The sequence below is a fragment of the Podarcis erhardii genome (assembly GCF_964252035.2).
Source record: "Podarcis erhardii genome assembly, chromosome: 12".
In the NCBI taxonomy this organism is placed as follows: Eukaryota; Metazoa; Chordata; class Lepidosauria; order Squamata; family Lacertidae; genus Podarcis; species Podarcis erhardii.
The window spans coordinates 15,276,884-15,300,405 of NC_138513.1; the positions used below are offsets into that span (position 1 = coordinate 15,276,884).

General features: G+C 41.4%; 1 protein-coding gene across 4 annotated transcripts in view; it reads left to right on the plus strand.

Annotated features, from left to right (window-relative positions):
• PARD3 (par-3 family cell polarity regulator) overlaps positions 1-23,522 on the plus strand; it is a 550,835-nt gene that overhangs the window by 235,589 nt on the left and 291,724 nt on the right. The window lies entirely within an intron of this gene.

Consider the following 23,522-nt stretch of genomic DNA (forward strand, 5'->3'; position numbering starts at 1 on the left):
TGTTGGGTCATGTTGGAAGGATATGGTAATATTTTAACAGAAAACAAGTTGGACGCAGTGCTATCTTTTGGGCCCATGTTCACATTTCAGACTGGAGACACTGTTGTGAGCATCACACAGCACGCAGGCTGCAGCTAAGCACACATGGCAACCTATTCTGTTGGCTAGAATAGAATGCTTTTTTCAAGCCATTTCAGGATGGGTGAGGAGATCCTGTGGGAACCAGGGTACGTCCCTGTGGGTGCATGTGTGCCAATGAGTGCTATGGTGGTAACCCTTGGTGCATAGGATGATCAGTGTTAGAGCTGAAACACAATATTGTGCAATGCATCTGTTATAGGACTGTACTATTACAGACTGCAGGTAGGGTAATTTCCATTTGATAACCCCCCCCCCCAAAAAAAAAACATCCCAGCACATATACAACTGGTATTTATGGATTAAGGATTAAAATCCTTCTATCGAGTGCTATTTTTCTATTAAATAAAGAGGTGCCAGTACTCAGAATGAACACCTCACTTGTTCTCTTATAATGGCAATGGGTACCCACCTGAGAGGTGCTGGAACTGAGTGAGTTCCGGCTGAAAAAAAGCTCTGCTTCTCTCTGTAATACTGGCTGAATTTAGTTCTCTTCCTCCTGCACAATCTTTGTTATGCTGATACAATGGGCTGCAATGAGACCAGCCTTGCAACCAGCCAGGAGATGTTTACATGGGAAAGCATTCAGGTTTCAATTCCCCATACACAGTCTGAAGTAGTACAATGTACCAATACATGGATTATATGAGACTGCTGTACAGTACTTCTGGCATCTTAACGCCTGATTTTGCAGAGCTGATGCTCAGAGTGAAAATTCTGTCAGCTGCCACCTAGTCTATATTATTGGTTTCTTATTGTTAACACTAAATTAGAAATCCATCTTTCAACGCAAGTTGAACTGGGAGTTTTTAAGAGTGGTCTTCTTTTTTTAAAAAAGGTATTCCATTTACATATTTCTGATAGCTTTGCATTTTGTGCATTTCCAAGCCCACAATTGCTGTTGAGATCAGCAGTGATATCAAAACATACTTGAATGGTGTTGCTTAACAGAGCGATCTTTTCACCTCTTTTTCTGAGTATCTTTTTTGTGTGCGTGGGCTTCCCCCCCCTTAAAGATCTATTAAATTTGATGTTAATGAGTCTGTATGTACCTAGAAACGAAGGATCCTTTGGTGATTTCATATCAGTGGGGTAATTAATTAAACTGAAATTGTTTAACAGGGCATGAACAGTAGAAGCAAATCTATAATGAGAGCAGAATGGAGCATAACACTGTGGAGGGTGAGGATGAGGCTTGTAAATGATAGACCAGATGCAGGGAGAATTCCTGGTTTTAACCCTTTCCCTCCCCCTTCCTATATGTTTTAAATATTTAATGCATACATTTTTTAAAGTGTTTAATATGATATGTCTGTCTTGCATTTGTTTAGTGGAATTTGGATTACTTAACAAATTTATATTTAAGGTGCTCTCTCTTGTAAACACATTGGGCCATTTCTGGTGGTACTTCGCCCTGTGACAGTTATGGCATGTTCCCGTCCTCACTTTTCCACCACCCTTCTTATTTTTCTCTTCACCAAGGGGTGGACTTAATTAAACTGGATGGTCCTGCATTAACATATTGGAGAAGTTATGGGAAGGAAGAGAGGGAGCCAAAAAGTTTCTCCTGAATTAGCCGTGAGGATATAGGGTCTCAGGGGTGAATTTTCATCTAAACAGACATATTGATTACTACTGTGCACAGCCAGTGATATCAGTCAGCAAGCTTGGCCACTTGCTATGGCCCAGATCATTATCTTTACCTTCCAGGCGTGTTTTTAGATGTTTATGGTCTAATCAGATCAGATGCAGTGCACACTGTTTCTAATCTGGCCAGCACCCTATTTGATGCGAGATCACTTTGCATTATTGGGAGCCCTTTTTGACTTACTCTTAAATGTGCTCAAGTTTGTGGATGATGCCAAATCATCCTCAAGGATTATCTCCAGACCTGGACAAATGGGAAACAAAATAGCAAATGAGATTCATTGTAATAAGTGTAAAATGATTCATGTTGAAATGAAGCGATAAACTTATACATATGTTTATGGGAACTCAATTTGCTGTGACAGTTCAGAAAAAAGGTATTGGGGTGGTGATGAATACCTCAGTGCCTGCAGTGGCAGTGAGAAGGAAGAAAATTCAGCATTAGAGATTATTACAAACTGGATTGAAAATAAAATGGCTTGTGTCATAGTGAATTTATATAAATCTGGGGTGGAACTGTGCTTGGAATGCCGTCTACACAGTTTTACTCTCCCTATCCCATGAAATTTATTTTACTACTCGAATAGGGCAAGCAAAATGATCAAGGACTGGAACATCTTTCCATGGGGGAAAGACTAAATTATTATTTGTTGTTGTTTTTAAAAAGGTGAATAAGAGCAAACATGACAGAGCTTTATAAAGTTTGGCATGGCAGAAAAAAAAGTGGGAGTGACAACTTTCCCCTCTTTCTCATAATAATAGGAATTTTGGGCACCCAATAAATAGACAGACAGTGGATTCAGAACCCATAAAATAACGTACTACTTTATGAAGTGCATGGAATTCACTGCTGTAGAAGTGATTATAGCGATCGTTGTTGTTGTTTAGTCGTCTTAGTCATGTTCGACTCCCTGTGACTCCATGAACCAGAGCATGCCCTGGAAATACTCACTTTCTTCTCAAAGCTTCTCCTTTTTTCATGTCCATGGAGTTTTCTGGGCAAAATACTGGAGTGATTTGCCAGTTCCTTCTCCAGGTGGATCACATTTAGTCTAAACTCTCAGCTATAACCTGTCCGTCTTGGGTGGCCCTGCACGACATAGCTCATGATCCATGAAGGGGACTTACTGGCTTAAACAACTTTAAAGAGGGGTGTAGGAACATAGGAAGCTGCCTTACACTGAGTTGGACGATCAGCCCATTTAGCTATACTGACTGGCAGTGGCTTTCCACAGTTTCAGAGCAGGGTCTTTACCTGCCTAACCTGGAGCTGCCAGGGATTGAATTTGGGATTTTCTGCATTCAACACAGATGCTCCACCACTGAGCTGCAGCTCAGAGAAACTCAGGTGGTCTAGGTCTATCAACCATTATTAGGCATAGTAGTTAAGTAGTGTGCCCGGGGTGATGGACTTTGTGTATCTATTTTGGCAAACAATGACTTTACACCAGGCCCGCTGTAGTGTCTTAGTTGTTCAAACTAGGCTTGCTCTGTGGCTAAAGAGTACTTGCTTTTACTTAGCTTGTCTATGCTTTATAAATGATGAGCCAATGCTGACCCAAGCAAATGCTAGCCACAAGCAGGAGGTTGCACTCATCCAGTTGATCCCTGGAACCCATTATAGGATCTTACACAAACAATGCTTGTAATTCATCTATTAATCATCCAGTGTGAATGAATGGGAGCCAGCCAGCAAGCCTATTTGGCTTGTGGTGAACTCAATATCTATTTCTGTATTTTCTGCAGAGGATCAGGCTTTTCTCTTTTTCAGCAAGGCCTAATTAGAATCATAGAATTATTGTAGAGCTAGATGACCCCAACAGTCATCTAGTCCAACTCCTACAATGCAGGAATCTCAATTTAAGCCTACATGACAGATGAGCATCCAACCTCTGCTTAAAAACCTGCAATGAAGGAAGAGTCCACCACCTCCCGAGGGAGTCCCTTCCACCCCTGTGACTTGGCTTTAATCCTGCAATGTTACACTAAGTTTGTACAACTCTGGATGCCCCAGGAAACTCTCTACCTATGTTTTGTGTTATGTAATGACACTCAAGTCCTGTCTAGTTGTTGTTGGGTTTCAACTCCTATCAGCTCCAGCCCAATGATCAGGGATCATGGGAGTGATATTCAAAAATATCTGGATGGTACCATGTTATCTATCACTGTACTAAAAGTTAGTGACTGATGCAAGTTCACCCAGTGAGTGGGGATTTGAATTTGGGTCTTCCCAGTTGTAGCCTGACAAGACAACCAGTGCTCCATAGTGGCTCTTAAATTCACAGCATGGAAGTTCTATTTTGTGGGAAGGAATAAGAGACTACATCTTCTTTCCTCATTTTGCAGTGAATTTCAGATTTTTTTTTCACTGTCAGTGCAGGCTCTCCTAGCAGATTGTCCATTTCTTCAGCACCATTATGAACAAACATGCATAAGGCTGCAGAGAGGGACTTATTAAGAGAATAGAGCTAGCCTTTATATAAAGAAATTGCTGCTGTTCATTACACTACTCTGGACCTCATCATCTGATCACTGAAAAAGCATTTGAAAATGTGTGTGTGTGCTCCTTTGTCCACTCAGGTGCATATTATCACAATTTTCAGTAATGTAAAATAATTGGAAGCCCATTTTTTGAAGCCTGGTGAACTAGAGAGTAGCATCTGTAGTTGCTGGTTAGGAAAATATGCTTGAATATATGTATTGCCCCACATTATATAACAAAGCACACTTGTTGAAGAAAGCATGAATGCTCTGAGATAAAGGTTTTCTTTAATTCTACCCCATAAAATGATGCATCCTAGATTAGCTTCTTTGCCATTCTTGGCTGCAAATATGTTGAGCTCATGAGTTACAGAATACACAGGCACTCTGTATATTAAGGGTGCTTGTGTATTCTATAAGTCATGTAAAATTTTATAGATCTCTTCCAGGAATGACATTAGTGGTGTATAATAGTGTTTAATTCTTCAGAAATAATTTTAAGGAAAGAGTGAAGCAGTCTTTTACTCAAGCCTGTTGTGAAAAACACTACTTGCTTTAGAAATAACTACAGTATATTGCCAGCTTCATATGCAGTGAGGAGACTGGCTATCCAAATGTCGAGATTCTTCATGCAGCAGTTACAGATCCAGAGCAATAACCCAACAATCCATCATATTCCTGCAAGGATCAGATTGCAAGATAGCCTACTGCAGCTAAGTGGCACACGCTTGATTGTTAAAACCAGAGAGAGGTACACTAGGAACAGCTAAATGCTATCCCTGGGTGAACTTCTCTATTTTCTAGATGTTAAGGAGAACTGAAGCTTTTGAATGAGGTGCGAGGTTCCTGGGTTGTTCTTTCTTTACCTGCAGGAATCATATCTAGTTACCTATCTATGTATCTATATGGTTTTTTATAATCTATGGGCCCTTTCTTCATTCTGGAGGAATCTCAGACAGACCTATTTAGTGAAAGTTAGTATTGAATTATTGACTAGAATATTTCAGGGGTTGCACTTGCCAAGTGTCTAGTTTGGGCTCAGCAAAAATGGCCCCTTGAAATGCTGCAAAATTGCATGCTTTTTCAGGGAAACCGTCCCCCTTATAAAAATGTTTCAGAATACTATTTTCTGAGAAATTGAAGCTCAGCTCTACTTTGAATATGTAAGTCTGCCTCCCCTGCAATGCAATCTCCACCTGTTATGACAACAGACAGCCTTCAGAGCGCAGAAGCTGTAGTGTCAGTGATGTCATGGTTAGAAAATGCATTTTTTCTCCTTATCCAACTATGTTACCACAGGCTGGCGATACAGCAGCTAATAGCCCTGGCCAATTTAAGCAACCTGAGAAGAATATTGCTGTCATTTAAACAAGTGTGTGCTAAGGCAGTAAATTCACCACCGATCACCAGCTTCCAAGAGGTCTATTTAAAACCCTGAACCACAGTTTAGCATTATAAGTATGAGCCTTGGGCTTGTGTACTCTCCCCTATTGCAGTGTGCATGACATGGGAGACAGGGAGCCGAGGTGAGGTATTTATTTATTTCATTTATTTACTGGCTTTCTACCAAGAACCCCAAGGTGTCTTACAGTTCTAAAGGGCAAAGGCAAATAAATGATATAAAATATGAAGATGCTTCTCTTCTTTCTCACATGGCAGATGGTGGCCATTGATGGTAGTGAGTGAAGGTGTTGGAGGGCAAGCTCTGTGTACCACAAGGCCTGTCCTGCACTCTTAAAACTAGCTAGTATGCTGCCCTCAAGCACAGTAGAGGATGTTGTCCCATCACCAGCATTGAAGTCCATTTCAGCTGTCAGTCCAGTTGGCTTCTGTATGCAGAATGGCTTTGCTTTAGGCAACAAAATGTATTGGTCCATTCCTGTACATAACTTACATAAACAAAATTTGTAGATAATTAAAACATGGATCAGTAGACAACCTGAAAAGGTGTGTTGGGTTGAATACTAGCCTTTTGGAGCCAAAAAAGCAGGAGTAATTTATTTAACAGCTAGAAACAATTTCTTTGTCTAAACAAAACTATAGTTCACATGCATACTTATAGGAAAACATTAGAAGAATGTAGAGCACCATATTAGTTCTTCCAATAAGTACAGGTTGTTTTCATTGTAAAAATCTACATGGTAATTGTTTATAAGAGGGTCAGTGGCACTGAAATGCTATCAGCCAATGAACTGTTTACTTTTAAAAACTTGTTTTAAACGAGTCACATTGATCAATCTTTTAAATATGGTTTATTATTATTTTTTCTCACCATTGGGCATATTTGAATTGCAAATCCCTATGTTTCCCCCCTTTTCTTCTTAAAAAATCGCTTTTGAGTCTGCATCATGACTCCTCAGTGAATTTCCATCTGATGTTTGGTGAGGCTGGTTCATAATGTAATGATTCTTCGTTATTTGTATACTCTGAATGTTGCACTGTTTCCTGATTACGTAAATGTTCTAATTCACAGTGCTTAAGGGCACCAAAAGATAAATATTTAGAGTGCTTCAGAATATATGTTTCAGGCTCACAAAATTAATATTTCCACACCTAAAATTATTACAAGCTCAACATTTCACAGTTAGGCCAAATTTTTGCTGTTGTCCCACTGGGACTTCAGCCTAAGTGAAGAGTGAGGGAACGTTGTTGAACAGTGCCCTTAATTACTATAGTGCCAAACGAATGCACAAGTGAAATACATTAGTAGAATTAAAATTTGTCTTTTATTCCCTTGGTGGGTAATACAGTTAATGAATATAGATCTGACCAAATTAAGATAATTTATTTCAATGGTTTACATCACTGTAAAAGTTTTAGTGCAGCATAGACTGTTCATACAAACTTTAAATAGAAGCAGTTCTTGTATCCGTTTCAAATATTGTGAAGGTTAAAAGTTTTAACTGTATTAAAGCAATTCACTTAATTATGTCTATAGAGGATATTGTTTCCTCTGCTGTGGATTTCTTCATCCACAGTTCTCAATGCCAGGCAGAAGCAGTTTTCTAACATCTATTTAGAGATGTTTCTACCAATGACTGTAATTCAAAATACAGAGGTACCTCGCAAGACGAATGCCTCGTAAGACGAAAAACGCGCAAGACGAAAGGGTTTTTCGATTTTGAGTTGCTTCGCAAGACGATTTTCCCTATGGGCTTGCTTCGCAAGACGAAACATCTTGCGAGTTTGTTTCCTTTTTCTTAAAACCATTACTGTAATACTGTACCAAGTTTGAAGTGGGAACTGGGCTGGCAGGGAGCGAGCGAGGGAGCGACCTACCTTTTCCAGTTTCAGCCTTGGGGAAGGAGAGCGTCTCGCTCCGTGAATGAACGCAAGGCAAGAAAAGAGCGGGAGCAAATCTCTTCCAAGCGCGATCGCGAGCACGACAATTAGTCCTGAGTTCCGAGCAGAGTAACCCGATACGAGAGAGAGAGAGAGAGAGAGAGAGAGAGAGAGAGAGAGACAGACACTCCGGAGACAGAGCGTGTGCGTAAAAGCACACGAAAGAAAGACTGCAGAAGGAGCCAAAGAACAAATAACGGACTTGGGCGCAACAGAAGCGCGATCTAGCAGAACGACGCAGAGGGATCCTCTTCTGGAGAGGGCACAGAGGAGGCAGGTGGGCTGGGATCCAGCGGATCTGGCTGGGTCTCTGTGCCGCCGCCGCCGCCTCTCTCTCTCTCCCCCTCCCCACGTGGCTGCTCCATTTTGCCCTAACTGCGCGAAGGCAGGAGGAGGGAGACCAAGGAGGAGGAGGAGGAGGCATCCACTGCGCTTGGGCCACCGTGAAGGTGCCTTTGCGGGGGTGGGAAGAAGCCGGGAGCAGCTGCCGAGACTGTGGGGAGCCTGGCGGCGTGGCACAAGGTAACGGGGGGAGCAAGGGAGAGTCCGCGCCGGGCACTTCGTGCGTCCGCCCTCGGTTCCTGGGCTCGAACTTCCTTTGGCACCTCGTGGAGAGAGAGGGAGAGGAGCGGGCTGGGGCTTTGATGTGGGACGCAGTTTGGCGGAGCGAAGACGCGGCAAGGCTTGGCGACAGAGGAAGGGGGGCTGTTTTCGTGGGGAGGTGGGAGGGGGTGTCTTTGCCTCTTCCCGGCAACAGATCCTCCAGGCTGGGGAAACGCCTCCTGCTGGGGAGCGACCCGCTTTGTGCTTTGCCCGCTATCCCATTATAAAAGGAGTACTGTAATAATGTTCATAATACAGTACCAGGGTGCATCCGTGCTTCGCAAGACGAAAAAAATCGCAAGACGAAACAACTCGTGGAACGAATTAATTTCGTCTTGCGAGGCACCACTGTATTAGCCCATATTTTGACCTCCTTAACAGTATGGCTGGTGCCTATCATAAATAAGCACTCCTTCCTTGCAGGTGACCAGTTTTAATTAACAAACAATTAATTTATGGCATTCGCTGGAATACAGTCTACACAGCTTCTACTGAAGGCAGAGTGGTGGGGGAAACCCAGCCAGATGGGCGGGGTAATAATCATCATCATCATAATCATAATAGTAAAACTAGCTGAGTGGCATCTATATCAGCGTCCTCCAATATGGTGTCCTCCAAATGTTGTTGGACTCCAACTCCCATCAGTCCCAGCCAGCATGGCCAGAACAGGGATGCTGGTAACCGTAGTCCAAAACATCAGGAAGGGACCAGGTAGGGAAAAGCTGCTCTCCCTGACAGCAGCTGTCCTGGTCTGCAAGCATGAGTCTTTTCCAGCCCTGTTTTGACCTTTATTAAAATTTAGCCCGATGTCCTTAGTTTAAAATTGTTGTTCAGGAATGTCCCCAAGAGAGGGAGAATGTTCTCTTGTCCACCCCACATGCACCTGGAGACTCCCCTTCTCCAGTTAAGAGACATATTGGCATTGATTTCAATTCCACACTGTTGGATGCAGTTGCCTGTTTCTTAGTATGAAAACCCATGATCTTACAATGAAAGGGAAATAGTCTCCTAGCTTTAGATACACATAGAAGGAAAAGCCACCTGGAGGATTCTTGTTTAAGAAATTTTGGGACAAAAACTGGACTGATGTGTTTGTATTGGCTCTTCATGTGTCTCTGGTCCTGATTTCTCTCTGTTTATCATCCTCAACTGTTAATTAAGGATAGGAGTTCTGATCTGTATAATTAAAAATTTAATTGATTAATTACACTGATTGCTAATTTTAATGACTTTCTTTAAACGAGTAATCATAAATTGTCTCAGCAATACCCAAGCCATGTGCAGTTATCCCTTTTTGTTTTGTTTCTTTAAATCAGGAGTCAGCAAACTTTTTCAGCAAGGGGCCGGTCCACTGTCCCTCAGACCTTGTGGAGACTATATTTTGAAAAAGAAGAAGAAGAAGAAGAACGAATTGCTATGCCCCACAAATAACCCAGAGATGCATTTTAAATAAAAGCACACATTCTACTTATGTAAAACCATGCTGATTCCTGGATCATCCGTGGGCCAGATTTATAAGGCAATTGGGCCGGATCCAGCCCCCAGGCCTTAGTTTGCCTACCCATGCTTTAAATGGCTCCTGCTAGCACTTTGAATAGCTGCTTGCAGTTATGAGTCCAGTTTTTATTTCCAGGCATAACAAGTGTATAGAATAAATTGTTGGGTGCCATGCAATAAAGCATGAATGGCCTGCAAAGTATATTGAGTGAGCAGGCATGAACAGAAATCATTCAGATTCAATATTGGGCTTTCTCACATGCAAAGGATAATGGTGTCCCAGTTGTTCAGCTGCAGCCTAATTTTAGTGTAATCTATGGGGCAATATATAAAATTATATAAGAAATAAACAGTATGTTGACAATATTTGCAAAGAAGAAGATGGGAGAGTTTGAGGAGAATTTTGGGAACTGGAAGTCAAGGGTACAAATCTGTAGGGAGCACTGTGGTTGAGCAATAATATAAACCAACTGTGTACACCCTTCTGATGTGTGAGTCCTGTTAGTGCAGGTTATCAGTATCAATATTGGGGAACAGTGGGTGCGGAAGTTAATTTGCTGGATAAAGTGGCCCTTGGTCATGGCCAATAAAGAGTGAACAACAACAGAAGTCACTCCATGTCAAGAGGTTATGACTAACTTCCTCTCAAGTGTCTGACAATATCCACTCTGTAAGTCAGAATGCTGGTGAAAGGCATCATTTGGTCCAGTTCAGTAAACATTGTTCTTATGTGGTGATGACAATGGAAATAACAGACATTTGTTGATGCACTTGCTACTTTTGAGCATAGTTTTTTTAATAATTTATTTTGCCCTGCAGATTGTCTTTGTTTAGTAATTTAATAATAATAATAATTTAAAGCATCTTTCTCCATGAGCTGCCTTTTAGCATGACAGCAAGGGAAGAAAATTGATTTGCATTTGTACTTTCTGAAAAGACAGCTTGAAGGAATTTCATGCCAGAGCTATAGAAGAAAAAAGTTCTCTTCAGAAGTAATATATTGAACAGTACTTACTTTCAAAAACTATATGTATTTACCAGGAATCAAGTTTTTGGCCCAAACCTCCAAGTATTCTATGCTTGGTTAGTATGATTGACATCTCTCCTCCCCCAACATCCATGCATAAGGGAAAAGTGTGGTCTGAAATGCAGAATGTAATTCACCACTTTTTGATTTTAACACATTTAGAGAACTCCAAAAGAGGTAAAACGAAACATGGAAATAACTTAAAATAGATGTAGATAATATAGACACACATGTGTGGTTACATACATGATTTATATCCATCATAATGTTTCCCTGCCAGACCTAATTCAGTTGCATAGAATGCCTATATTTGGTCTCAGCTAAGTAATTCTTTTGCATGAAAATATTGTTTGTCCTTACATTCCATTCCAAGATGATGATATATTTGGATAGTTGTGGGAGCGGGGGCATTGATTAGCATCCACATGCAACTGCCCACTCATTTTCTAGTCATTCAAATAGTTTTCACATGTGTCTTACAACTGCAACTATTTTAAAGAAAAGAATCCTTGAGCAATATTTAAAGGAAAAAAGGTTTTCAAGGACTTTGTAACGCACTTTTGAAATGCCCTTCCTTTCACATTGAGCCGTCGTTCATAATTCTTTGCTACTGTTGCCCCTTGATCTGTCTCTGTCTCTGTTGCTGTTTCAGTACAGTTTTGAAATTTCCAAGGTTTCTTCTATTCCTTTGATAATCATATCAACCAGTAAGGCAGGAATCACCAGCATGATAGCTAAAGGTGTCAGTGTGCCCAATGGTATCTTCTGTGGCACTCACAAAAATATTAATCAATACAGTGGTGCCTCGCAAGACGAAATTAATCCGTTCCGTGAGGCTCTTCGTATAGCGGTTTTTTCGTCTTGCGAAGCAAGCCCATTGGCAGCTTAGCGGATTAGCGCTATTAGCGGTTTAGCGGCTTATCAGCCGATCAGCTGATAAGCAGCTTAGGGCTTAGGAAAAGGGGGGAAAAAGGGAAAAAACCCCGCAGGAACTCGCAAGACATTTTCGTCTTGCGAAGCAAGCCCATAGGGAAATTCGTTTTGCGAAGCGCCTCCAAAACGGAAAACCCTTTCGACTAGCGGGTTTTCCGTCTTGCGAGGCGTTCGTCTTGTGGGGCACCACTGTATCCCCTTAAGAATCCACAATCCATGGGGGGGGCTACTTGTTCTTCCTGCTCTGTTCCTGCTTGCACTGGCTCAGCATCTCCTACTACTTTAAACAGATGTCAAAAACAATGGCCCAAACTACTTAAGCTATTTACAAGGCCTGGATGAATAAGAATGCCAGGAAGACCACAAAGATGATGAACCCCCTCCTCTGGGAAGTCTATTCTATATAACCCTGTGCAATCCCTAAAAGGTGCTGCACTCTTCAGTAAAGAGTGAGAGCGTGGGAGGAGTCGGAGTCTGCCCAAGACAATAACATAGCTTAGTTGAGGTCCAGGCTTGCTAGGAGCACTTGTATACTTGGTGGTCTTCTAGGTTATTCAACAGGAGCCTGACTCCACTTGCCTGATTATTCTTGCCCTCCACCCCTGCCGGCTCCCGCAGCCCCGGGTCTGAACAGGATACCTCTTGGGTTCTTCCCCAAACAAACACTATAATGTGGGCAATATTTTTAAAGACCAAGAAATGTTTGTAAAGGTCCCCCCCCCCCCCGTGATTCAACTCAGCTCTAGATATCTAAAAGCATGTCTTTTAGGATCAACTACGATGTCACATAGCATTTCAAAATTATAAAACAAGATTGTAGTGAAAATAATATTTTGCTGATAGACTCTTTCTTCTTGATGAACATCTTTCTTTCAAGACCTTTTGTGGCACTGCAGAGGTGAATACATAAACTGTGATGTTCACTTTTGTGGAGTAGCGGCCACTTGGTAATATGTATGATGTGTGGTGAAGTGGGTTTTTGTCCATGAAAGCTTTTGCTACAATGCATTTGTTAGTCTTGAAGGTGCCACGGGACTCCTTGTGTTTACTGCAAAAGATTAGCATGCAGCTTTCCTACATTTTTTCTCCAGATGGCACAGGCTGGGGGCTACATATCTTTTGGAGATGGATCCCATTGGAGCAAACCACAATACACATAGCAACATGGCCAATTCCAATGGGAAGTTAAGAGCTTGAAACCCAGTAGATATAAATGATAAACACCTGGTAGATGAATATTCTAGCTTTCAAATTAAGTTTCTCAGTGCCTCTTTTGGTACACAGGGGTTCTAAATCATCCTTCTATATGCCACAATAACTTCATGTTCCAGTTTAGAATGCTTGGGCTGCATAAATGTCACACATTTAAAGCACATGGCTTTTCCCAAAGAATCCTGGGAATTGCATTTTTAAGGGTTCTGGGAATTGTAGGCCTGTGAGGAATAAAGTTCAGTTCCCAGGATACTTTGGGGGAAGAAGTTTATGAAGCCTTCTTCTCCTTTCTCCTCCCAATAAATGTATGATTCTTAGAAAAGGAAACTGTGATAAGGCCTTGAAACATAATGAACCCACTTGTTTTATTTCATGTAGTTTATATCCCACCTGCCCTGTCTCCCACTCATAGACTCAGTTCTTGACCTCAGATGGATTATTATTGAAGGCCCAACATAGATTGTGTTATAAATTGCACAGTTCAGAAGTTACAACAGAGTTTAGGATACATTGATAGGCATAAACTATAACACTGTCACAACCCCTGACATGCCCCCTGAAGGGTGTGCGTGGGCACAGTCATTCACTTAGTTGTCTTCCTGAGCCCCTGGGCAAGCAAGTACACACTCCTATGAATAAACTGGGTCTGCTTGTGCCATTGTAGCCGTTGCCACATCCTTGTCCTGCTCACTATTTGCTCTAGCCTCGAGGGTGAGGTGTGCTTTACTGTCATGGCGTGCTACTGGATTCAACTCAGGCAGCTCTGATGCTTGGTCAGGGCATCAAATGCCTCTAAGGCAGGGCTATCCCAATGACAACCTACATGTCTGCTTCTACAGTATCTAGACCAGGGCCTCCCAGACCACTGTGCCCCTCCTCAAGATCCAATCCTGCACCCTTGTCTCCTTCCTCCTCTGACCAGCCCTGGCAAGACATCTCCACAGGGTTCATAAACATCCCCCTTTGTCCAGGATGCCAGTGTGCATAAACTGCACTAAATCCAAGTGATGTGGCCAGGAAAATTATTTCACCCCACTTCTGTGTATAAATGGATACATCCTATTGCTGAAATGTTAAACTTGGTTATCTGTCCTCATGTCATTAGAATTGCATAGGCAAGAGATCTGCGCCCACCCCTTTCTTTGCATCCCAGTCCCACCACCCTCCACGTGTTCAGGGGTGGGGGGTATGGTATAGAGCAGGGAACCTGCCCTGCATGTGTGCTAGGCAAGAACACAGCAGGGAGATGAAGCTAGCAAGTGTGGCCCCCCTTTCCCCCTTATTCAATACTAATCCTTTGAGGATTGAACACTCCAATAGGGTGAGTACCCACATATCCCATCCTTTTCTACATATGTCAGAGGCAAGCCTTCCAGAATAACTTTCTGCCAGGAGCCATTTTATTTTCAGTCTCTGGTATTTCTGAACTACATGACAACAGAGTGTTCCCAGTCAACAGAGGGTAGCAGTGATGGCTTTTAACATACACCATTAGAACTGCACGGTGGCAGCTTTGGGAGATGTTAGCTGTTGGAAAAAGTCAAGGAGGAGAGTTGCTGGCTGTTGTGATTGAGAGCATGCCAGAGATAGTCTGACTTAACTGTTTTGTCCTCTGAAGCAGCCAATTCCCCTCTATTGCTAGATATTTTCCCTCACCAGTTTTTGTCTGACTCATCAGGCATAATAATAAGCTGCATGAAATGCTTAACTTTATCTCCCCCCCCTCTTTTTTCTTCTTTTTGATGGAAAAGAGCAGTTCAGAATGCAGGAAAAAAACTGTTACTGGAGTCCGTGAGGGCATCTTCTTCATGATGGCTTGAGACTCCCTACTGATTAGAATAACCCTCTAGTCAGCTGTGTCATCTGTGGCGCTAATTTAAAGGCCATAGTAATGTCACCAAACAGCTGAACAGCATCTGAAAAGGGAATCTCTTTAAAGCAGATTTTTATCTGCACTTTATTAAATTTTTCACAGATATTTACATCCTGCCAAATAAACAAGCAAAGCCATGAAGTGATATGTCGAAAACATTTGAAAGCCTCAGACCCCCCCTTAAATATCTCTCCATGGGCACTGAGCCCAAAGCCAATCTCCCATCTCTGTAGAGAAAATTTGCTTTAGCCTGCACGTTTTTCCCATTTCCAAAACCAGACTTTTGTAGTGCTTTGAAGTTTTATAGTGATAATATTTAACACATTGCTCCAAGCCAGAGTAAATAAAATATCTTAAAATAACCACAGCACTTGCAACATATCTATTTGAAATTAACTTTTAAGAATCCAGAAGGATAGTGCCGATTATATTACTTTTAATTAAATATTCCTTTTTTATGGATGTATAAAAGCTGCCTCATCTTAGTGTGGAGTAGGAGCTAAAAAAATATTGGAGTGGGCATTTTGCAGTCTATGGTGATAACAGGCAAATGTGGTTCTGATGTGGTGGGTTTCCTCACGTCTCTGTTGTAGCATTAACTTCTCTTGCCATGTGGGGACTAAAGTCACAGGTTCAATCATCATCATCTCCAAGAACACGGGCGTCAATGTATGCTAATTCAGTGTCCTGTCATTTTTCCGTGACCTGATTTTCAGAAATGGTGTTTGTTTCAGGATATTAAATGCACTGTTGACTCCTGGTTTTAGGGGGCTCTTTGCCAAGATACTTTCCATTGCCTTTCCTCCCTCAGTGAATCTACTGCCTCTCTGAAGCAGGTTCAAGGGTTCTTGTCAGTGGGCCCCATGGTGGGGAGATTCCTGACCATGCAAACCTTTGACTGATTAAATTCCTCTTAAATCCTATATGTAGGATTGTTTTTTGGGGGAAAATACATATGTCTTTCATTCCCTTATATAAGCATTCATAGGATACTTCCAAAAGTAGTCTTGTAAGTACCAATTGAATGCCTACTAATTGGCAGTATCATTTCTTGCTGTTTTCCCAGCTGTCTTTGAGCATAACAAATAGGAATATCCAGCATTCTGTAGTATGCATTATAAGAATATTGTCAGTTGCCATTTAACTAAATTAGATCTTTCTAGCTCTTCAAAATATTTTTTATCCTTTTGAGTGAAAAAAACAAACAAGACTACAACTGTATACTCGTTCACTGGATCTCTGCTTTGCAGCTACCTCAGTTTATATCTTTAAAAAATATCTTGATTTTTAAAAATTGCTTACTCTGGGGAATAATGCACATACTGAGTTGGATCCAGGCATGCTGCTCCACAAATAGAAGAGCTTTTTCTCTTCATGGAAAGGACTCTGATCCAGGGGAGGCTCCTGGTGGAGGAAAGAGAGGCAGTTTTTGCCTATTTCTACCTGGAGCCCTCAGCAACACCTCATGAGCAGCTTCTTAGGGGATTTCAAAGAGCATTGGGGAGTGGGGAGATTAATCAGCAAAAATGATCTCCCCCCCACTTCCTCCATGGAACATCCCAGGAGTAGAACCTCTCTCAGAAAACCTGGATCCAAACCTTTAGTTTAGACTTGGATTAGGCCAAGAGCCCATCTAGTCCAACACACTGTTATCACAGTTGCCTACCAGATGCCCTTGGGAAACTTGCAAGTGAAACCAGAAAAATATAGCGCTTTCCCGACCTTTCCCGACATGTTTCCCAGAAACAGGTATTCAGCAGCCTACTGCCGCCAACATTGGAGGTAGAACTTAGCCATACTTAAAACAGTGTTCAATAAATTCTCTTATGATTCTCAGAATTCTTAGTTGAACTAACAGTCTAATATTTTATTTGGGAACAGCCATGGCTATGTTAGTGATTTAACTCTCTCCACTTCTCTTGGTAGCAGCTACATTGTGCAACAATTTATGTTCTTTGAAGAATTATCACTTATTTGTGTTCAGCAGGTTGGGTGCACTTCTCTGCTGTTCTGTTTATCTTGGTAGCTTTTGAAAACAGTGCAAATTATTCTGTAAAGGAGGTTGGTCTGTGTTCTTTGTTCAGCACCCAGCATGACCTTTTTGCCTCTAGCTGGTGATGTGACCACCCACCCACCCCTTTACAAGCCAGAAGTTACTGTGCTTTGCTGTTTAATTCCATACAAGAGTTTCCACCTAATGCAAGTTTGTGACATGTCACATATTTATATGCTTGTTTGGGCAACAAATACTTTCTTCACATTACTCATTGCCAGTGGCATAATCATTGTAAGCACCTAAATGTTGTTAATGTAACAGGTTTGGCCTGATTGTTATAGTTCTTAGGAGAAAAACCATATAAGGTTTTTAACTTCAGACTTCATTGTGGGATTGACCAGTTTTGACACTGGTGAAGGGCACCGTACACCACCTGGCTTGATGCTGGAGTCTCCCTTTTCATTTTAGTGATAGAGTAACACATCCCATCACAGTAAAAAGGGTGATCCTGTGTCATTCAGGCAAGGTCGCTTACTAGTCTCCCGTGTCTGTAGCTGCCCAGGGGAACAAAGGAAGCAAGGTTCCTTATCTGGAACTGTTACTTACCGCAAAGCAAATACCCTACTATGGAAGCACATACCCTTCTGCCTTCTATAGATGCTGCCTCTTACCCTGGCTCATTTCATACTGATACATTTTTGAAGCAGTCATGTCAAGTGCACCATCTTCACCTCTCTGGACATGTACATTTCATAGAGTGTTAGGGAACACCATATAAGGTTCAGAGGTAATGGTCTGAACATTCGTGACCCAGAGTTTGTGACTGTTTACGATCATTGGAAGAACAATGCTTACAGATAAGCAATCTTTCTTTCTTACATTTTGGATGGAATCGCTGACTGTGTGTTTCCCTGTTTCCCTGTTTTTCTGCAGTTACACCAGAAGTGCACATGTTAGATTTTAAGGTAATTGTAGTGATTGGAATCGCTAAAGACTCTCAAAGAGATTAAAGGACCAATAAAGTTATTAAACTGAAAGGAGGGAGGGATCTCACAGAATATAACCTTGGAAAGCATGGCGTGCTTTCATCTGATACATTAAACATGGAAATGTATCTGAGAGAGAACAACTAAAAATGCCCAAATAGGCAAATCACAATCAGTTCTGTCGTGTTATAAATTACAAATGGATTTTATGCATCACCTTTTATTTCATTTGCAAAGGATATTTCCTTTGATCTGAGATATTACATTTCACAGTGTGTGGGGTTCTTTAATTTTCTTCCATTTTGGAAAGACTGGCACTGCCAGCATTGCAAGTGCAAAAATCCTTTCTTGTACCTCTTGCTTGTGCCAAGAGGAAGTCCAAGGTGGTTGTACATCCTGTATCTTAGATATTTGTACACTATGTTGCCAGGATAAAAACGGGTTTAGAAATGTATGCATTTAGATAAACTATGTTAAGCAATAAGTATTTTGTAAGAAAATACGCTCAGAAATGCATATTTAAAGATACAGACATACCTCGGAGATATTGCGGGTTCAGTTCCAGAACACAACAGTAAAGTGAATATTGCAATAAAGCACAGCACCCTTTTTTTGTTTTGTTTCCCAATGCATAAGATATGTGTTCCATTTGCAGAAAGCCACTGTGGGTGGAGATTGAGTTTGTGTGTGTGCTTGTTTGTTTTTTGTATTTGGAACTTTTACTGAAAGCTGTTTTGAGGGCTCTATTGGAAAAGCAGGATATGCATTCCTAAGTAAAAAAAAAATTAAGCCTCTCATACTTGTCAGTATTTTGATAACTCTCTATGCTGTGTTACTGCTTACATTTTGATGTTTAGATCATACAAAGTTCAGTGGAGTTTCAGCCACCTAATTGTTCAGATTCAATGTACAGGATCTGAAGTGTTGCAGTAAACATGTGAACTGCTTTAAAGCTTTTAACACTCTTTTTTGTATAAACAGCTTGATATAGATGTTTAAAAGGAATCCCTGTGAAGCATTTTGGCGGGAAATGCTATCTTGATCACACTAAGCACATTCTAGTCTTTCTTCCTCATTTAGTTTTGAATGCTCCAGGGGGAATGATTTTCATGAGAAATTTGTGTTGGTAATCGCAAACAGACATAATTCTGTAATTTTCTCATGAAGTATTGGCTAAAGTTTTGGCTTTAATGACCTGACACTTTTCCAAAGAGGAACACATTTTTGTTCAAACTCCAAGAAAAACAGTACATACAGCACTGGAGGTTTTTTTTTAAAAAAATATTGTGCAACATTTTAGAGCTATTTTCAATAAACAGAGCATATAACCTATCAATTTGTAAAAGTATAATGAGAATTCAAGCCTGTTCATCCATTTCATTAATGGTCTGGTGGAGGCTGGGTTGCTTTCATCAGTTGCTCTAAGATTATATTTGAGTATAAAATTGCCTTATGGAAATAGCTGAGATTCTTGTACAAGTAAAAATGTGAAACTAGTTCCATCAGGGCCCTTGCATGCCTGGTCATGAATTCTGAAAATAATGCAACAACTTTCTCAGATGAGCAGGTTCATATATGGTCCCCTTTTGGCAGTACAGTCATTCCTTGTGTTGTGTCCACTTCATGTTGCATCTTTTTGTGTTACGTCCCGCGACAACCCGGAAGTACCGGAATGGGTTACTTCCGGGTTTCGCCCCTTGCACATGCACAGAAGCGTCAAATCGCACCGCGCACCTGCACAGACACAGTGCTTCGAGTTGCGGGCATTTCACATTACAGACAGGCCTCTGGAATGAATCCCGTCCGTAACACAAGGTACCCCTGTAGCTATTAAATGGTTATTCTCTCAGAAAGAAACAGAATTGTGTGAGTTTCCGTATGTATGTATGTAACAGCTTATGTGTATTGGGAATACAGTGGTACTTCGGGTTACATACGCTTCAGGTTACAGACTCTGCTAACCCAGAAATAGTGCTTCAGGTTAAGCACTTTGCTTCAGGATGAGAACAGAAATTGTGCTCTGGCGGTGCAGCAGCAGCAGGAGGCCCCATTAGCTAAAGTGGTGCTTCAGGTTAAGAACAGTTTCAGGTTAAGTACGGACCTCTGGAACGAATTAAGTACTTAACCTGAGGTACCACTGTACTGAATTGATATAGTAATTTATGAATACATATGCTTTACATTCTGAAGGATACAGGTACAATATTTGACATCTCCAGGTAAGGCTGGAAAAGGCTTTTGTCTGAAACCCTAGAGAGGCGGTGCCACTTGGGGCATATGATACTGGGTTATATGTCCACAATGACCCATCTCTTTTTTACCTTTATTTGAATTGTCTTTCCTTCCAGTGATCTTGTGTGTGTGTGTGAGAGAGAGAGAGAGAGAGAAAGAGAGAGAGAGAGAGAGAGAGATGGAGGTGATATTACTGTGGAATACCATGGGGTCAGTTATTCCTTGTAACAGTTTTGAGACGCCTGCAGTTTTTAATAACTCCTTTTCTTTCAAATGCATGCTGTTAGTTTTCTTTGAAAAGATTCAGCTGGGAACAAATGCTAGAATCACATCCTGTTTCTATTTCAGTGAATTATTTTTCAACTTTGAAGGCCCACACTAGATTTTTTTTTTTTAAAGATGTGTTTGAAGAGAGAAGGAAGGACACTGTTTGATGTTCAGTGATATTGTGAAGTCTCTTTGCAGTGTTTATCACTTGCCAGTAAATGCGTAAACATAATTATTGTGATTTTTAGACTTTCTTATCAGGCTTTAGGGGCCTCTGGATTTTCATTTGACCTTGCTTTAAGTAGTTGTCTTTTTTCTCCTTTAAGGATTTATCTTCACTTTCTTAAAAGACAGTAATCCTTTTACCGATTCCTGGCTGTTATGAAAGAAAGACAAAGATACAACAAGTATATGCCCTTTTCCTTTCAACAGCAGCCATCAAGAACTTGCGATTAGCTTAGAATGCATAATATTTGACCTAAGCTGTGAGAGGATGTCATTACTTGATGGGAGATTCAGGACAGATAGCAGGAAACATTTCTTCATAGAGTGCCTCGTTAACCTATGGAATTTGCAATCACATTCAGCACTGATTGCCACTAGCTTAGAGAAGTAAAAACTGGAAATTCATGGAGGGTGGCAGCTAAATGCTACCTCCAGGATCAAGAGAATGAGAGACGGTGGAGGGCGCTATTGTCTTCCTGTTCTGCTTGTTTCCATCCCACAAGGCATCTACTTGAGGTAACCACTTGGGGAAAGAGGATGCTGTCCTAGATAGGCAGGGCTTGGCCTTTCACTCAACATCCAAAAAACCAAAGTGCTGCACCAACAAGTACAAAATAACCCTTCTGCAGCGCCACAAATCCAACTCAATGGTGTAATGTTGGAAAATGTCGATCACTTCTCCTACCTCGGCAGTTATCTTTCCACAAGGGCCAACATTGATGCCGAAATCCAGCATCGCCAGAGCTCTGCAAGTGCGGCTTTCTCCCGATTGAAGTGCAGAGTGTTTGAGGACTGGGACATTCGCAGGGAAACCAAAATGTTTGTTTACAAAGCTATTGTACTACCAGCCTTACTATATGCTTGTGAAACATGGACCACTTATGAACGCCATCTCCAACTCCTCGAAAGATTCCATCAATGGTGTCTCCAAAATTTTTTACACATCACTTAGGAAGACAGGCGAACTAATATCAGTGTACTGGAAGAAGCAAAGATCACCAATGTTGAAGAAAAGATTCAATATCAACTTCATTTGACTGGTCATGTTGTTCAGATGCCTGATGATCATCTTCCAAGCAACTACTCTATTCTGAACTTAAAAATGGAAAGCGTCATGTTGGTGGCCAACAAAAGAGGTTTACAGACTGTCTCAAGGCAAATCTAAAAAAATGTCGTATAAACACTGACAACTGGGAAACACTGGCCTGCGAGTGCTCCAGTTGGAGAACAGCCTTTAGCAAAGGTGTCATGGGCTTTGAAGTTACAGATAGGTAGCCGTGTTGGTCTGCCATAGTCAAAACAAAACAAAACAAATTCCTTCCAGTAGCACCTTAAAGACCAACTAAGTCAGTTCTTGGTATGAGCTTTCGTGTGCATGCACACTTCTTCAGATACACTGAAACAGAAGTTTCCAGACCCTTCTATATAGTGAGAAGGTGGGGAGGGGTATTACTCAGAAGGGTGGTGGGAATGGGTGATTGGCAGATAGCTGTGATGAGCCTGTTGACGACTCTTAACGACTGCAATAGGTCTTACAGGAAAAAGCAAGGGGTGAAAAGGTGAAAAATGGCTTTGTCATGTATAATGAGATAAGAATCCAAGGTCTTTGTTCAGACCAGGTTTTTCCATGGTTTTGAGTTTGGTGATAAGTTGTAATTCAGCAGCTTCTCTTTCCAGTCTATTTCTGAAATTCCTTTGTAGTAAAACAGCTACTTTGAGATCTTTGATGGGCTTTGAAGACACTCAAACTCAGGACACAAGGGAGAAATGTGCTAGGAGGAAGGCACGCTTGGCAAATCCACACTGTGATCAACTCCCGGCCGGAAACCAATCTCCCCACTGTGGAAGGACGTGGCCTCCACAGTCACTTACGGACTCACTGTTAAAACCGTGTTTATGGAAGACAATCTTACTCAGCTACGAGTGATCGCAGAAGAAGAAGAAGAAGAAGAAGAAGAAGAAGAAGAAGAAGAAGAAGAAGAAGAAGAAGCAGAAGCAGCAGCAGCAGCACTTACATTCTTGATAACTTCATGGCTGAGTTAAGATTTGTTCTAGAGATTTCGCAGTTCACAATTCAGTCTGTTAGTCACTAAAGCACATCAGCACTAGCCAACTAAGCATATATGGTAATAGGTAGTATGCCAGTGTGGCAGGTCTGTCCTCTCCAATGTTAGACTGCCTATGCAGCTCTCAGACTGAATTCCTGTGGTGAGCAACCACAATGTCCAAATAATTTAGGAAATAATCCTAAATGAAAGCCATGATTCAGTGGCTAGGCCATCTCTTGTTCTGTAAACGGCACAGGGGAAATGCAGGAGGGAGTGATCCAAAGAGGAAGAAAAATCAGCACAAAATGCAAGCAAATCCTCTGTTGGTTTTTGTTTGCATAGCACAAAGCCTTCTGCCTTTACACTGTTTGGGTTATAGGGCTAGAAGGGAGATATTATACCAATATATACAAAACATGCTGTCATTCAAAGCAAGGATAGGCTGAAGGTAGATTGTATTCTACTTGTCTCATCTCCCTTTCCATAATCAGGCTCTTAGAGTCACATATCTGTACTAAGTGTGTCATAGATTTGTCCTCGTTATTTGCAGGTCATCCCATTATGTGGTTCATGAGCTGTAGTAGGTAATCCATGCCACTCCCTGAACCACCATTTTGTATCTAAGTTAACTTCTCGAAGCCACACTTTTTTTCTTCCTGGCTGCAGTTGATGGAGCATATGGTCTAGTAAAAAAATAATGTAGTTCACACAGACTGAAAACCTCCCCACACCTGATCTGCAGTTGTGTCATTCTCTTCCATTCAAAGGCTCAGGGAAGCTTAAATGGAGCTTCTGTGATCCAGACCACCTTTCTAATGACATTGTCCAGAGTAAGTAAGACTTCTTTAGTTGTGTAAAGAAACAGTACATCGTAAATAGCAGTGTACCTTCAGACAATTTCCTGTGAAAAATGTAGGTGAGAATTAGGACAAAGTTTGCACCTCCTCTAGAAACATTTTGTTTCTCCAGTGGTCTCATGACACTTTGAGAACCCTGGATTTTCATTTCAGCTCTG